We start from the raw sequence: 18,220 nt of genomic DNA on the forward strand, positions 1-18,220 counted from the left end.
CATACTCATTCTAGATGTTCTACACTGAAACTCCTGTTTCTTGAGACAGGAATGCTGTCCTCCAAGACCCTGGAACTGCAGACTCCTCCTTGAGGCGGCTTTCCAGAGACCTTCTCCCCCAGAAGATTTTCTTCGAGCACCAGATTTAAAAAGTAAACACCACGAGTTCCTTATCATTTTCTACCCCAGTAACCTGGGTTTTCTTTTTTAAGTTTCTTTGCTTTTTCAGTACTAAACTGTAGAAGTTCTTTATCTGTTATAGATATAAATTCCATGCCAACTGAAAACATATGTATTTTATCTTGGTTTATGTCTTATCTCTACTTTTTCATATACGGGTCTTGATGAGCACACGTTTTTATTTTTAGTAAATTCGATTTTTAAAAAATAAATCGTTCAGTAGCTATTAGTTTATCTACAAGTTGAACAAACATTGCCCCAGTCACTGTTAGAATACTTCATTATCCTCTAGGAAAATCCCCCGCCCATTAGCCATCACGTCCGTGCTTCCCAGTTTCTGTCTCCACATGTCTCCTAATTCTGGACAGTTCACAGAAAGGAAATAACGCACTATATGGCCTTTTGGGTCGAGCTTCTTTCATTCATGTCTTCAAGGTTTGTCCATGTATAGCATATACCAGTGTGTCATTTCTTTCTATTGCTGAAAATATCCTATTGTACAGAGATACCATGATTTATCCATTTATTAGTTAGTGAGCATTTGTGCTTTTTCTACTTTTGGGGGGCTATGAATAATGTTATGAACATTTGTGCACAAGTTTTTATGCAGACATATGTTTTCCTTTCTTTAGGGTATATGACAAAGAGGGAAATTACTGTATCATATAGTAATTCTTCTTAATATTTTAAGGAACTTTCAGATTATTTTTCAAAGCAGCTCTACCATTTCCCATTCCTACAAGGAATGGTCTGCTTTGTTTTCTGAATAGCACTTATCACCACTTATATATGTATTTTTGTACATGTTCACTGTCTCCATCACTAAGCATTTTCCATTCAAGCATAGACTCTTTATGTAACATTCACAGTTCCATGTTTAGTACCTGAAATAATGACTGAGGAACACTTGGTGAAAAACGAATTAACTGGGGGGACGCCTGGGTGGCTCAGTGGGTTAAGCAGCTGCCTTCGGCTCAGGTCATGATCCCAGCGTCCTGGGATCGAGTCCCACATCGGGCTCCTTGCTCAGCAGGGAGCCTGCTTCTCCCTCTGCCTCTGCCTGCCTCTCTGCCTGCCTGTGCTTCTCTCTCTCTCTCTCTCTCTGATAAATAAATAAAATCTTGAAAAAAAAAATTAACTGGGATATACTTTGTGACTAAAATTAGGTTACAATATGGATCTTTGGATATATCAATGCAGTTTTATTTATTTCTCTCAGTCCTACCAAAAAATAAAGAGATTAGAAGCAAATGTGACGAGTAGTCGTCCATCCATATTTCTCTTTGTAACATTGTTTTTCATGTTGCTTATTCTCCTTTTCTGGAAATACGAAATATTTCAATTGATAAATGTGCTTATTTTTTTTAAAAGAGAAGGTAAATACAGTAGATTTTGTGTTCATAAAATTTTGCTTAAGTGGTAGGTATTTTCCAAATCAAAAGAGGAATGAGAATGATTGCTTAAATCCAGTCGAGATAAACGGCAGCGTGTAGGAGAAAGTGGGAAAGAAAGGGAAGTGGTTTGTGTGACTCCAGGAAGTGCGGAGCCAGAAACAGAAAGGAACAGAGAAGAACCTTGAGATTTTCACTTATTGAGGATATAAGCTTATCTATGAACTTCAAATCAACTATAATCCTCTTAAAAATCTTACCTATATGAGCTATTGTGCCCATCTTAAGAAAACTGAGGCTCAGAAAAAGGGCATGACTTTTCCAAGTAGAATGAGACGGAGCTAAGCTTGCACCCGTACCCCTGTAACTCCGAGCTCATGGTCATCTCAGCAGACCAAGATGCCTTCCCAACAACCGGTCAGTCGTCAACAACATCTACAAAGCACTCTGCCTGTAAGGTTGCTCTGGTTTGCTTGGCAAGTATATCACTGTATAGAGGTGGCTGCATTCCTTAGGGAAACCAAGAACCATCAAATCAAACCAAAAACCATCAAATCAATCCAAGTAATGTCCCAGGCTGTCGTCCCAAGTAAGATCTTTCCTTCTTCCCTTGCTCCTTTTTCTCTTTCTCTTGTTTTTCCTTCGTTCCTTCCTTGTTCCCTCCAGTGCTGCCCCCCCTTCTTTACTCGATTTAGATTTGTTTACGGTTAACAGAAGGAGTGTGGAATGAGACTCTGTCGCGGGCTCAGTTGTGTCCCTATAGATTCTATGTTGAAGTCTTAACCCCAATACGTCAGACTGTGTCCTATTTGGAGATAAGGCCTTTATTTTTTATTTATTTTTTAAATATTTTATTTATTTATTTGACAGGCAGAGATCACAAGTAGGCAGAGAGGCAGGCAGAGAGAGAGAGGGAAGCAGGCTCCCTGCTAAGCAGAGAGCCCGATGCGGGGCCCAATCCCAGGACCCTGGGATCATGACCTGGGCCGAAGGCAGAAGCTTTAACCCGCTGAGCCACCCAGGCGCCCCGAGATAAGACCTTTAAGGAGGTAACTGGGGACAAATGAGTTTGAGGTGGGTCCTAATCCAATATGACTGGTGTCCTCATTAAAAAAAGAAAAAGAAAAAGAAAAATTATGGTTCAGATACATACAGAGTAAAGACTTACTACCTATTAGCCCAGAAGAGAGACCTCAAAAGAAATTAGTCTGTGTTGACACCTTGGTCTCCAACGTGCAGGTCTCAGAGCTGTGAGGAAATAAGTCTCTGTTGTTTAAGCTACCCAGTCAGCAGCACATTTTCACGGCAGCCCTGGCACAACGGTACAGGATTAAAAGGAGTCGGGGGGGGGGTTCGATTTCAAAGGCACCGGGGTGGTGACCAGCTCAGCAAACCGCCGCGGTCAAATCCAAACTGACGACGGCCAGGCACAGAGTGAAACACAGTCCTGTTCGTGACGTGTGTCCTTCCTTGAGAACGTTCTCTCAGACTCTTTGAAGGTCTAAAAAATACCTGAAAACAGAGCTCTGATTGGGAAGAGTTCAGGGACCAATGGAGACATTTCAGGTCTCATGGTTACTGTGGAGCGGCTGGACTGCCTGTGGACATGCGGCCCGCACAGACCTTCAGGCAAAGCGAGTCTTGTCGGGCTGCGGCCGGCCGGGCGGGGAGCGGACTGGAAGGGCACGGCCGCGGGGGTGCATGAGGCTGGGAACGTGGGATTCAAAGAGCAAAAGCTCCCAGAGAATGGAAGGGATCCAGAGCTGGGGGTAGCGCCAGGTTCTAGAACATCGTTTCAGGAAAGGCGTGAAACTACCTGCGGACAGTCACTCGGCTGTCATTCCCAACTTCTGCTGTTTTATCATCTCGTTTTTTAAGATTTATTTCTTTATCTGAGAGAGGGAGAGAGAGCGAGCTCAGGGGGAGAGGCAGAGGGAGAAGCAGACTCTCCACAGAGTGGGGACCCCAAAACGGGGCTCGATCGCAGGACCGGAGGTCATGACCCAAGCCAAAGGCAGTCGCTTAACCGACTGAGCCAGCGAGGTGCCCCTTATTCTATCATCTTTAAATTAATCTGGAAAAGTTATATACTATGTTCATTTGTATATCATTGGCATGGTGCTTATGTAATTTAAACTTCCTAGCTCAAATTTTCTTTTTCATATATTGAACTTTTTTGAAGTCTAACTATTAATCTCAAGATCAATGCATACTTTGCCATGTTGAAAAGAAGAAATTCCATTTGGCTGCGTCTTTGTAGTGCACCAGTGAAAGACAGGGGAGACAAAATGTGACAACCAGAAAAGAGAAAAAAATAGCTTGAAGGATAATTCCAATTTTCTGCTCAGCAGTGGCTAACACTGTTATCCCCTGGTGTTTCTCACTGCCGTCCACTCAATTTGGCTGGTCCCTGGGGGAGCTACCCTTCTGCCCACTAACATCTGAAGCCTGTTTTTATCTTTAACCTGTGTGCTTCCTTGGCTTTTTTTTTTCATTTAGTGTCAATTTGCAGTACCCAAACACCAAGAATAATGACTGAAGAAAGAAAAAAATTAGGATAAAACTTATGGTGGGAAAGCAGAAAGATTAAAAACTCTATAAGGATTATAATAATTTTCTCTTTATGTTTTGAAATTCATTTTTTACAAGTAGTATTTTCAATGGAAAATTTTCAAATATCCATAATGACTAGGTTCCAAAAATGCATTTTTGTTAAAAACTATTTTAATAGGCTTTCCACTCCTGTTCCTGAAGGCAGAGTTTCTGAACTTGTACCATCTCAGGGAGAGGTTTGAGAGTCAGACTTTTCTCAGGAAAAGAGTATTTTTTGAATAAATACATTGTGGGAATGCAAATGTGCCGGCAGTTCTCCAAGAGAGGTCTGAGGCTGTGTGAGCACACATCCGCCACACACCGAATTCTGACGAGTCAGGTCAGGGCCGTCTCTATCGCTGTGTTAACTTTCCCCAGGCCCCACATTCTTGGGACACCGAGTCATCATTATAAATACTGTTTTGGCATTGGGATTATTTACCTATGAAATAAGATTAAAATAAAGATACAATGTCATGAGGTTCTGAGTATATGGAAATACATACCACATTTATTTTAAGAAATACTGAAAGTACAAAGATATCATTATAAGACATCATTTTTTGTAATATTTTATCTTTTTTTGAGTGGTTTCTTATCGTTCAGCTTCTGTATCTTGACAATAATGCTGTATAGCCAATGGGACAGATACCCTGGATTTATGTTAGCAGTTCGTGATTTGTTTCCCGACGTCCTATGCCCAGCTGGCTGGTAAGCGACAGAGGCAGGACTCAATCCCGGACTTTCCCAGAGATTTCCTTAAAATAAGCAAGACTCAGGGGACAAAGATGAAATCCGACTCAGGATAATATAATTCAGTATATTAACTACTTATATCTCTCTGTATTTGTCTTTGAAATATTGATCTTCATTGTGAATCAGAGACAATGAGTAGGTAATATTGCCAAAGGAACTACAGGATAAAAATCAGTTTCTCTGGTTTGCTAATCCTGTAAGTCCAATTCATTAACTAAAACTAATTTTTACTGTGGTTATTATTATAATTTTTGATTTATTGAGTTGCCTAAATGTTTCTATTCCTGGTTTAAAATATATACTTCATTAGTGATTATATTTAATACAGTGTAAATATTTCTACATCATTCTATCCATATATATGGGAAGTTGGTTTTTGACTCAACCTACCTAAGCACATTCACTAAGGGCACATAGGTCAAGGCCTTAAAAGACCTGGGGTGGGGGGTGTCCCTTACACTTGAGACGAGGACCAGAAGTTCACCCAGCAGTTACAGACCCAGTGGACAGAGCGAGTCTCCACAAAGGAACATCTAAAAGAGGTGCCTGAAAATCTGTAAAGTATCATATTTTCTTTTTTTCTCCAAACTTTAGAGGAAATAGAAGCTACATCTACAAACATTTAAAAAAAATTTTTTTTTTTGACTAAAGACCAAATCTGAAGGAGCACATGGCTGACTCCGTCAGCCGAGCATCTGACTCTTGGTTTTGGCTCAGGTCACAAACTCAGGGTCCTGGGGTTAAGCCCCGTGTCAGGCTCTACCACTCAGCAAAGAGGCTACTTGTCCCCCCATCCATCGGCCCCTCCTCTCTCTCCCTGAAAAAAGACAAATAAAACCTTAAAAAAGAGAGAGAGACATTTAGAGAGGTTCATATGATATATAGTATTATTGCAAGTGGAAATGGTGAGACGTGGGCTGATCGGTCAGTAAAATACAAGGTGGATGGTTAAAATTACAGGAAGATGAGGAAGAGAAAAGAATCAAGCACAGCTACATTTCCTGATTTAACAACGTGTCAATGAATCGCTCCAGGCACGAGTCGAGAAGCCAAAGACGAGGAACTTGTTGCTTCAGGAAAGTGATGACGTCCCTGTGAGGCAGTTTGAGTGTGAAATGTGTGTGAGACATTCCCAGTGTAAGGACCTATTTAGCCAGAGCGACTCCATCTCCGTTAAATAGCCGTTTTGTTGTTTGTGCGGTGAACTTAAACTGACCGTGCCCCCACCACCCCCAGAGAAACTTACTCAGAAGCAAGTCTGGGAAACCGGTAAAATATGGTCGGCCGGTCCCTGGTACAGAGCCCAGAATGCGAGGACGAGTCAGGCCAGGTGGGGACATGCAATCAGTGAAGCGCACATTCTGTCTCCCTAACCACCGAAGAGTGTAAACCCCACCTTCGGGGCGCCAAGCTTGAGCGCCAGTTCGGACCAGAGTGATGGGTTCGTTCCAACAGCTACTGCAGGGTAAACTGGAATTCAAGTGGCCACTTGCCTGCGTGCGGCCCGACACGACTGTGCAATGTTACAATCCCACTGGCCACCGACGTGTGGCCGGGCCTTTGCTCTAGAAGAGTTCGTCTGTGAGGCTGGGAGGTGTCGCTCACTTCGGGGCGGCGCTGGCCGGTCAGTGTGACTTCTAATACTCGGCATAGAATAAACCTTTAAAAAACGTGCACCTTGTCTCAGTCTCGTTCTTTGATGACGGACCCTCCGAGCAGGAGCCATGAAACAGGAAGCCCAGTATGTAGACGTGGGGCTCAGGGCCGATGTCTCTGCTGGAGACAGAAACGTGACAATCGACGTGTAAAGGTTCATCACTTCCGTGGACTGGTGTGTGAGAAACGGACTTTGTACAGCGTTTGCTCTGGACCAGGCACTCTTCCTCTTCAGGTGGTTTTACAAACTTCAGTTTGTGTGACCTGTGACTCTGCGAGGTCAGTGTGAAGACTGGAAACGGATACCCGGAGCGAAAGTCCGCAGAATGAGGAAGAGGAAGAGAGATCTGAGCAGAGTGAAGAACTCGCCAGAAGCAGGAGGAGACCCTGCGAGCTACAGCGGCAGGAACGTGAGGGGACATGGGCACTTGGAGTCGACACTGTCTAAAGCACAAAGGGTTCGAAGTAAGGCAAGAGCTAAAAACGCATGCGTGGGGTCTTGTGACAGTGACATTGTCATCGCCCTTGCAAAATTACAGAGGATTCGGTTCGGTTTCGTGGGCAGCAGCAGGTGAGCTGTCGAAGGGACTGAGCAGAGGCTGTGATACCATTTTATGAGCGGACCCTGAAGAACCAGGAGCGCTGTCAGGACACCTGTGGGGGGTAGAGTTCGTTTCTGCCACTAGAGAGAGGGAGGCAAAAGCTAAAACAAAAATAAAATGAACAGAGGGGCCCTGGGGGGCTCCGTTGGTTACGCTCCCAGCTCTTGATTCCAGCTCAGGTCGTGATCTCAGGGTCCCGGGACTGAGCCCTGCAGGCTCCACACTCAGCAGGGAGCCCGCCCCCCCCCCCCCCCCGCTCCCACACATGCTCTCCGTCTTTCTGAAATAAATAAGCGAATCTTTGAAAAAATAAAATGAATAGAGGGTCCTGGGCAGCAGGTGAAGAGGGTCTTTGGCCAGAAGGAGAGAGTATATTTTGTTAAAACAACACGTTCTCTTTTTCTCTGGGGCCAGGGAGATAGAGAGACGCGATGCATGTCCAAGTGTGCGCACGCATGTGTGTGTGGAGAGTTGTTAAAGGACAAGTAGAAAGTAGATTTTCTTGCTGTGATTCAGTTTTCTAGGTGACTGAGAGGTTGATATCGTTCAAAAGGTCAAGAAGTAGTGGGCTTTAAAAACGTGAGGGTTTGATCCTCTCGCGAGGAAATAAAAGGGCATATTGAAAATTTCTATTAAAGGATTTATGGGTTTCTGGAATCCAAAAATTATCAATGCATAATAATTTATGCCTCAAAAATCAGTGCTCCTTCTCTCTCTCCGGATATAAAAATTAAACTTTGGAAGGATTCAGCGTTGGATTTTATGAACTGGACAGACATAAAAGACTTTGAGGAGTGTTGGCCTGAGGAGATACACAAGTAAAATTGTTCGTGCAGAAAAATATGCTCTAGTAAGGGAATACGGATTAGGCCACTGAGATTATGGACATATTTTGAACTGTTTTTAATGATTTACTTCTTTATTTTAGAGAGAGCGACAGAGCGCATACACAGGATCAGGGGAGGGTCGATGGGAGACGGAGAGAAGCAGACTCCTGCCGAGCCAGTGCCCGCGGGCTCGGGGCTGGACCTCACAACCCTGAGATCAGGACCTGAGTCGGAGTCAACAGGGGGCTGCTCAGCCGCCCGAGCCCCCCAGTTGCCCCTTATCTGGGACGCCCGGCACCGCTGTCTCCGTTATCTTACTTGCTGCGCATTTAACCACAATCTTTACTACTTTCACGGGAATCAGCAGTCTGTTCAGAGTCTAGTTCTCAGCGAGAGATAACCTAGAACCGCCCCAGGGGTACATTTATTAATAATAAACTGGTCAGTAGTCCGCATTCATGGGTGATTCCACTCCCCTCACAGGGATTGGTATTTAATTGTCTCTACATGATAAATCGCTAGCCAACAACACGAGATAGAAAATACGCCATGTTCCCGGGATGGGCACTTTTGAACAAAATCCTTTCTCTAATGGAGCCACACGGGAAAGGCCACATGATGTCCCTGTTCACTGGCCTCAATGCGGTGCCTTTGGCTGAAGCAACCATCATGTACGACTGAGAATTACCTGAAATAAAACTGCATGTCAGGGGTGCCTGGGGGCTCAGTGGGTGAAGCCTCTGCCTTCAGCTCGGGTTGTGGTCCCAGGGTCCTGGGGTCGACCCCTCATGGGGCTCTCTGCTCAGCGGGGACCTGCTTCCCCTCCCCCGCCTGCTGCTCCCTCTGCTTGTGCTCTCTCTGTCTCAAATAAATAAATAAAGCCTTAAAAAGAAAACTAGCTGCTCTAAGTGGTAAAGAGAAAAGGACAGAACCTGGTTCACTAACCAGTCTTGAAGCCCGTTACCCCTCTGCTTTATGTGATAAGACCATGTAACCAGCTACGTAGCCTCAGTGTCTAAGCTAGCAGTGCTGCGGCTCTGTCCTGCCACCAGCCGGATGTGACCTAACTGGCAGTTATTGTGCCATTTTTCCTTCTACAAACTGGTTATGAATCAATTTGTTTCAACTGCTTTTACTTGGAGGATGTTGAGGAGATGAGATAATACCAGTACTACACAGCCCAGGTCAGAATCCCCTTTCCTTATCATTAAAACTATTTGACATTAAAATAATGCCTGATGGGGGTGCCTGGGTGGCTCAGTTGGTTGGACAACTGCCTTCGGCTCAGATGGTGATCCTGGGGTTTTGGAATCGAGTCCGCGCCCGGCTCCCTGCTCAGAAGGGAGTCTGCTTCTCCCTCTGAGCCTCATGCTCTCTCTCTCTCAAGTAAATAAATAAAATCTTAAAAATTTAAAAAAGTAAAATAATGCCTGTTGTTTTCTTATAAAAGAGTCAAATTTTTAAAGTCTTTTAAAAACAGCTTTAGTGTCTTTTTTTTTTAAATTAATCTCTTTAATTAACCCAACATGGACTGAAACTCACCACCCTGAGATCAAGACCTGCCTGGTCTCCTCCGTCTACTGACTGAGCCACTGGGCACCCCTGCACAGTGAATTTTTAGATTATGTTTCAGAAGTACATGTAGAGGAAAGGTAAAATATGGGAAACAATGAAGCAAAACACAATGCTTTGATAAGTAAATAATATTAGAAACACAGAGTGGTTCAAAAAGAAAGCAAAATCAAAACAACAACCAAAAAAACCTCCTGAAATAATTGCAGACTATTGACTCCACTCATGTTTACCTAAAGATTGGCCAATTCTCCAGGAAAACATCTCCTGGGTCTGATTCTTATTACAGGAAGTGACATTTCCGGAGAATTGTGTAATGTAAAATTCCCTAATGTTAGTTCATTGGTCAAATCCTAACACTGATCTGTAGTGTAGATTGTGATAAAAAGCTTTGTTACTCTTTCTTTTACATTCAGAAGCAGCGCTCAGACATGATTTTATAAAGTTTCTTCTAAGAATAATACATTAAAAGCTGCTCACCATGAGGCTTAACTTCTTGTCATGTAGAATGTAAGAAATGAAAGTAAAGAAAATCCCATGGAAAGGAAATGTTGTCACCAGGGAGAAAGAGCATCTTCATGTTACAAACAAATAGCTTACATGTACAAACTATTTATTTAAAAAAATAAACAAGGGGCGCCTGGGTGGCTCCATGGGTTAAAGCCTCTGCCTTTGGCTTGGGTCATGATCTCGGGGTCCTGGAATCAAGCCCCGCATCGGGCTCTCTGCTCAGCGGGAAGCCTGCTTCCCCACCACCCGCCCCGTCTCTCTGCCTGCCTCTCTGCCTCCTTGTGATCTCTGTCTGTCAAATAAATAAATAAAATCTTTTAAAAAAGAATTAAAAAAATAAAAATAAAATAATAAACAAAAACTTAAGTGGAGAATGTGTAAACAACTAGAGATAAAAGAAACCATAAGGATAAATATTTTTTAATGAGAACACTGAATCCCAGAAACAGATTTTTTCCCCAAAGTCTTACACTTGCAAATTGGTGGAATTCGAATTCAAACATGGAATTGTGACCATTCGAGGAAAAGGCAACGGTACTTTCTCTTGTCACAAGAAAGACCCACTATTCTGCAAATATCTTCCTCTTTTTTTTTCCCCTAAAGTGAATTTCAGATTATCTACATTTTCTAGAAACTAACATTGATCAAATTGTAACTAGGGGATTTTTATTCTCTGTTTTGGGCCTAAGTCCTATAAGTAAACTAAGTCAAGAAGAAACTTAACAGTTAAAAAAATTAAAAAAAAATTTTAGGGGAACCTGGGTGGCTCAGTCAGTTAAGTGTCTGCCTTTGGTACAGGTTGTGATCCCAGGGTCCTGGAAACAAGTCCCAACACTGGGTCCTTGCTCAGCAGGGAGTCTGCTGCTCCCCTCACTTGTGTGCGCGCGCGCTCTCTCCACCAACAAATAAATAAAATCTTTAAATTAAAAAAAAAATTGTGTGTATAATTTTAAAAAGGAAAAACAACGTCCCTCTAAACAATAATAAGAAATACGGATTCTTACTGCTAGGTCAGAGAGAGTCGAGAAGGAAAACGGAGACGCGCGGGAAGCAGGGAGGGTAAAGAGATAATTGAAGTCGTGATGGGGAAAACCTGAATGTGTACGGATATTTCTAAAAATCTTCAAAGTCGGAGGGAAAACCTGAATGTGTACGGATATTTCTAAAAATCTTCAAAGTCGGAGGGAAAACCTGAATGTGTACGGATATTTCTAAAAATCTTCAAAGTCGGAGGGAAAACCTGAATGTGTACGGATATTTCTAAAAATCTTCAAAGTCGGAGGGAAAACCTGAATGTGTACGGATATTTCTAAAAATCTTCAAAGTCGGAGGGAAAACCTGAATGTGTACGGATATTTCTAAAAATCTTCAAAGTCGGAGGGAAAACCTGAATGTGTACGGATATTTCTAAAAATCTTCAAAGTCGGAGGGAAAACCTGAATGTGTACGGATATTTCTAAAAATCTTCAAAGTCGGAGGGAAAACCTGAATGTGTACGGATATTTCTAAAAATCTTCAAAGTCGGAGGGAAAACCTGAATGTGTACGGATATTTCTAAAAATCTTCAAAGTCGGAGGGAAAACCTGAATGTGTACGGATATTTCTAAAAATCTTCAAAGTCGGAGGGAAAACCTGAATGTGTACGGATATTTCTAAAAATCTTCAAAGTCGGAGGGAAAACCTGAATGTGTACGGATATTTCTAAAAATCTTCAACGTCGGAGGGAAAACCTGAATGTGTACGGATATTTCTAAAAATCTTCAACGTCGGAGGGAAAACCTGAATGTGTACGGATATTTCTAAAAATCTTCAACGTCGGAGGGAAAACCTGAATGTGTACGGATATTTCTAAAAATCTTCAAAGTCGGAGGGAAAACCTGAATGTGTACGGATATTTCTAAAAATCTTCAAAGTCGGAGGGAAAACCTGAATGTGTACGGATATTTCTAAAAATCTTCAAAGTCGGAGGGAAAACCTGAATGTGTACGGATATTTCTAAAAATCTTCAAAGTCGGAGGGAAAACCTGAATGTGTACGGATATTTCTAAAAATCTTCAAAGTCGGAGGGAAAACCTGAATGTGTACGGATATTTCTAAAAATCTTCAAAGTCGGAGGGAAAACCTGAATGTGTACGGATATTTCTAAAAATCTTCAAAGTCGGAGGGAAAACCTGAATGTGTACGGATATTTCTAAAAATCTTCAAAGTCGGAGGGAAAACCTGAATGTGTACGGATATTTCTAAAAATCTTCAAAGTCGGAGGGAAAACCTGAATGTGTACGGATATTTCTAAAAATCTTCAAAGTCGGAGGGAAAACCTGAATGTGTACGGATATTTCTAAAAATCTTCAAAGTCGGAGGGAAAACCTGAATGTGTACGGATATTTCTAAAAATCTTCAAAGTCGGAGGGAAAACCTGAATGTGTACGGATATTTCTAAAAATCTTCAAAGTCGGAGGGAAAACCTGAATGTGTACGGATATTTCTAAAAATCTTCAAAGTCGGAGGGAAAACCTGAATGTGTACGGATATTTCTAAAAATCTTCAAAGTCGGAGGGAAAACCTGAATGTGTACGGATATTTCTAAAAATCTTCAAAGTCGGAGGGAAAACCTGAATGTGTACGGATATTTCTAAAAATCTTCAAAGTCGGAGGGAAAACCTGAATGTGTACGGATATTTCTAAAAATCTTCAAAGTCGGAGGGAAAACCTGAATGTGTACGGATATTTCTAAAAATCTTCAAAGTCGGAAGAGAATATGAATATGAAATGGATCTTCTAATACCAAAACTACAGTGGGCAAAAGGAAGCCAAGTAGAAACACATGATAAAGGAAATAATGCCAAATACCAAGGATTCTTCATGATCTATTTACCCATAATAATCAAAAGTCTTTTAGAAAAATATGCATGGAATTATTTTCTCTAGGTTTTACAGTTAAATTTTTAAGACTTTTTATCAAAAGAACGTGGCTTTAATTTATTTGAGTTCATCTTTCCTCATCACGGTGACTCTGATTCCCATACTAACCCAGTTTAGTTAAAGGAAATCTTGTCAGAGGTAGTTTTCATTTCTTTTTTAAAAGATTTTTATTTATTTATTGGACAGAGAGAGAGATCATAAGCAGGCAGAGAGGGAGAGAGGAGGAAGCAGGCTCCCCGCTGAGCAGAGAGCCCGATGCGGGACTCGATCCCAGGACCCCGAGATCATGACCTGAGCCGAAGGCAGAGGCTTCACCCACTGAGCCACCTGGGTGCCCACTGCTTCCATTTCTTTTCTTTAAGGGGGAAGAAGCAGATAAAGTTCGTATTCTATATCTAAACCGAACCTGAGTTTTCTGAGAATTCAACTCTCTTCAACTACTAATGCTAACAGCTCCAAACAGAAGTAAATGGAAAACACACGCGTGAGTACAGTAAATTTAGGTGTGAGGAGAAAGAAAAGAGCTGGATACATTGAGTGTGGCTTTCTCTGTCACTGGCAGTTCCGCGTTAAACAGAGAACAATACAGAAAACCTGGGGCGCCTGAGCGGCTCGCTCTCTGGCTGCTGTCTGCCTAGCTAGCCCTCTGTCTCTCATGTCTCTCTTCTGGTTATATAACTCACTCGCTGATTCTAATGACTCTAATGAATCTTTTGGTTATACAAGTGTATTAATTCTTTTTAAAAAGATTTTGTTTGTATATTTAGAGAGAGACAGAGAGAACATGAGTGGGGAGGGGCGGAGGGAAAGAGAGAGAGAATTTCAAGCAGACTCTGTGCTGAGCTCGGAGCCTGGCATGGGGCTCCACCTCACCACCCTGAGAGCATGACCTGAGCCTCAAATCAAGAATCAGACCCTTAACCAACGGAGCCAGCCAGGCGCCCCAATAATTTATTAATTGTAATGACTCTATTAACTCACACTGACTGTGACATCTATGGGCAGGAGGTATACGAACTTTGGAAAGACGTAGGAAGACAGTTGAGACCGTTCAAATCAGAACTGTGATTGATAGCTAGTGGAGTTCAAGCTGACACTACCTTTTCCTAGTTCAAGAATCAATAACTGAAGTCAGGTCAAATTTCTTATTTCCCCTCAAAGTCTGTTGCAGTCCCAGATTTTGTGTCTGTTTAGACAAATATATTAGAGTCTTCTCAATGTTCTGCTTCTGATTATCTCAATTTATTTGAGAAAAGCAGAGCAAGAGCAGAGCAAACTGTGAGCCCATGTGTGAGGTAGAGGCCCAGAGCAGACTGTCCCAAGACGGGCCGCTCTGGCATGATTCTGAGCTGACGGCACTCGACACCCTAGGAGCTCAAGAAAAACTCTTGCCCCTCCCCTAATTACACAGAAGAACCTAAACTGGGGGATCTTTCCCAGAATAAAGGTTATTAACAGAGATAAATTTTAGCTTGAGTGACCGAGCTGTATGACGGTACGAATATCTAATCACCCAACGTCTGTTTACTGGACCGCTCTGTGAATCCACCCTTTCCTCTGAAGTCCGAGACCTCCACCCCCTTCTTCTTAGCTCAGGATGACAAAACTACCTTGCCCTGCCGGGCTGTCTTTGGAATTTGCCTGCCTGCGTGGATTCCTGTATGTATGATAACGAATTTGATTTCTCCTGTCAATCTGCCTCGCGTCAGTTTAGTCTACGTCCAGCCAGAAGGGCTTCTGAAGAGGCCACGAAGCAGGTAACTTTGTTCTGGCTGGAAAAGGGTCATTACTTCCAAATATTATCTAAAGTTTTCATCCTTAAGCACAATAGATTGCGACTGTCGGTGACGTACCCATCCTGAGTTCAGCTTCCCAGAGTCATCGTTATAAAGGAATAGGCAGCCCTGGGGAGCTGAGTCAAGCACTTGTAGGAACCGTGAGTGTGCTCACCTTTAGCTACTTCCGATCCAGATGCAAAATGTCAGACCCGTGGAAGTATGAGGGCCCAGAGAATGAAAGGGCACTGGTGCCACTTCCTTTCTGACTCAGAGCGTCCTACAAATAGTTCTCTTTCCCCTGGTTCCTTACAACTAATGCTCGTTATTTTACAGTTTTATAAAGATGAGTTAGTTTGTCCAAGTAATCATTTCTTTCTTTCTTGTCCAAATTCAACCTAATACATACTCATTTAATCAGGAATTGGGTAACATCTTCTTCTAAATGCCCTACTTAATTCCTTTGATTGTGATTTTCTGAGAATTGGGAACAGAGTGTTGATTTTTTTGGTAAGCTACTTTAAATCTTAATGATTAAATTAATGTATACATTATTAAAATGTATGACATTGCATACTTTTTGTATCATGCAAAGAATCTAATATATAAAAAGTATATACTGGGAAAGCCTGGGTGGCTCAGTGGGTTACGCATCTGCCCTTGGCTCAGATCATGATCCCAGGGTTCTGGGAAGAAGCCTGCATCGGGCGCCTTGGTCAGCAGGGAGCCTGCTTCTCCTTCTGCCTGCTGCTCCCCCTGCTTGTGCAGGTGCTTTATCTCTTTCTCTGACAAATAAACAAATAAACTCTTTTAAAAAAAAAATAAAACAAAAAATAAAAAGCATATAGTTAATGCTCAACTTTGAAGATACTAAAAATTGAATCTTCTTATTCAAGGGTAACGACAGAACCGAAAGTGGTCTTGAAATGATTTAATCTCCTCTTTGGCTTCTCAAAAAGATCTTTTCTCAAAGATTTCTTTTTCATGGGATAACGTTATGGCTTATCTCACACCAAAATCCTTACAAAGAGGGGCACCTGGCTGTCTCAGTTGGCAGTGCATGCCACTCTTGATGTCAGGGCTGAGTTTGAGCCCCATGTTGAGCATAGAGATTGCTTAAAACAAAAATCTTAAAAAAAAAAAAAAAAAAACAACTTTATAAAGATAACTTTTTTACTTTGCCATCTCCAGGACATATTACTACCTGTTTCTCTTTTTAACTCTAAGTCTATATATTGTTTTCTTTAGCTGTTTAATCACGTCCCAGATATAGCCTTCATGGCGACATGTAAGCTCCTGAGGCAAACGACGCACCCTCTCTAAAATGCAGATACACATACGCACAGACACTTTTTCACACACATTTCTGAAGACCACGTGTGGATGCCCACTCATTCCTGTCTTTTTAAGTGAGGCGTCCAGTACCTATGACAAGGACAGATGTCCCCTCGTATCTCTCTGGCTCCTCAACATGGAGATGACGGTATGGAATGCAGCAAGTGATAGTGGGAAGACTAATGTTGGTAGAACAGTGAAGTGGCAAATAGTCATTTCAGGAACCTCTAACCTTTTTCAGGGCTTTAATTAATGAATGCAATCATTAATTAAATGGCTTTAAAGGAGATGACCACTACAGAAAAAAATCTCTCCTGCCATGTAAATTGAAGCTAATCTAAATTCTCCTGATTAAACGTCTTTCCTCAGGATTTCCTTAAGAGAAAACATACCAAGAGAGGTTAATCCTGGGAGGTCTGGAACCGGATGTAATAAAATTATTGGCACCGAAAGAAGGGCCTAGGCATTTCTAGGAAAAACTGCTTATTTCACAATTTTTTGATAAACCACATTAACATCAGGATGTGAATGTATAATGATTTCTCGTTGTGTAACTGCTTCCTTGCCTCGTAGACTAGAGGACTACGGTAAATGAGATTAAAACCACGGAACTCAAACAGGATGTGCAGAGACTCGAATAATGCACATGCTCTCATCCATGGCTATGAAGTCAAATTCTAATGCTGAATATAAATTTTGTCGACAGTATTTATTATTTGGGATCATGCTTGCTTCGCCTGGCATAGATGAATGCATTCTGAGGTACCGTTAAGCATCCTCATAGATACCCACGTCACCGGACTCGCGGAGAGAGAGGAGCATGCCTGAGGACAATGGCCTCCAACGGGCCGTGTGGCTACGTGGGCAAACATAAACGACTTTCTTAATGTGTAAATCTGTTTAAAAGATAATTAGCTCCCCAATTTTGACAAATGTATCATAGTACTATGTTAATAAAAGGCATTTGGAACCAATGGCTAGTCTTTCCAGCTTCATAAATTTTCTGTAAATCTAAATATATTTAATTAAAAAATTTTTTAAAAGATAAGTCACTGAAACCAGAATAATGACATTGTAGTGTGTTACTAATAACATATATGGAAACAAGATGTATGACTACAATAGCACAAAGGCCAAGGAAGGAAAAGTAGAAGTTTACTGTTTGAAGTTTCTTATGCTGTAAGAGAAGTGGCTTAAAATCTCTTGAAAGTAGACTGAGATATATCAAAGCCCCAAACAACTGTTAAAATAAAAATAATGATAGCAAATAAACCAACAGAGGAATTAAATATTATCATACATAATACTAAATTCAAAAGAAGACCCCAAGTAAGTAAAAAAGAAAACAAAAATAGGACCAATAGAACAATAGCTTAATGAGAGACTAAAATCCGAACATATCAATTATCACATCAAATGTAAATGTTCTAATTTAAAGGCAGATATTGTCTGGGGCACCTGGGTGGGTCATCAGTTAAGCGTTCCACTCTTGATTTTGGCTGAGATCGTGATCTCAGGGTCATGGAATCAAGACCTGTCTTGGGCTCTTTGCTCAGGGAGGTTGGCTTCTCTCTCTTTCTCTCTCCCTCTGCCCCTTCCCCCGCTAAAGCATGCACACATATAGACACACACACTTTCTCAAATAAATAAAATCTTCAAAAATTAAATAAAGGCAAATTCTGACTGATTGAATAAAACATCAAGACCAAACTATATGTTGCCTAAAAGCCCATTTTATATATGAACACAGAAGTTACAAGTTCAAAGACCTTGATATAGACTGATAAAATAGAGAAGGTACAAATCACTCATGTCAAGAAGTAGAAGTTTCACATCATTATCGATTCTAGTATGTTAATATTATAAACAAATTTATGCCTATAAATTTGACAACTTAGATAAAAGCACCAATTTCTCGAAAGACACAAACTACCAAAGCTCACTGAAGAAGAAATAGATAACTTGAATATCCCTATAATTATTTTTTTAAAAAATCAAATTTTGTAATTATAAACCTTTCTACAAAGAAAACTTCAGTCCCAGATGGTTTCACTGGCGAATTGCACCAAACATTTAAAGAAGAAATAATATGAACTTTACAT

The 18,220-nt window shown here is 41.5% G+C and overlaps 1 protein-coding gene and 1 long non-coding RNA gene across 10 annotated transcripts in view; one reads left to right on the forward strand and one right to left on the reverse strand.

Moving 5' to 3' along the window:
• TFPI (tissue factor pathway inhibitor) overlaps window positions 1-18,220 on the reverse strand; it is an 89,050-nt gene that overhangs the window by 43,373 nt on the left and 27,457 nt on the right. The gene's annotated exons all lie outside the window — the stretch shown is intronic.
• LOC116596918 lies at window positions 752-17,752 on the forward strand. The gene is made up of 3 exons (XR_004288362.1): window positions 752-813; window positions 6,706-6,709; window positions 17,743-17,752. It is a non-coding gene; the product is annotated as an uncharacterized LOC116596918 (long non-coding RNA).

The sequence above is a fragment of the Mustela erminea genome, chromosome 8 (assembly GCF_009829155.1).
Source record: "Mustela erminea isolate mMusErm1 chromosome 8, mMusErm1.Pri, whole genome shotgun sequence".
NCBI classification, from domain to species: Eukaryota; Metazoa; Chordata; class Mammalia; order Carnivora; family Mustelidae; genus Mustela; species Mustela erminea.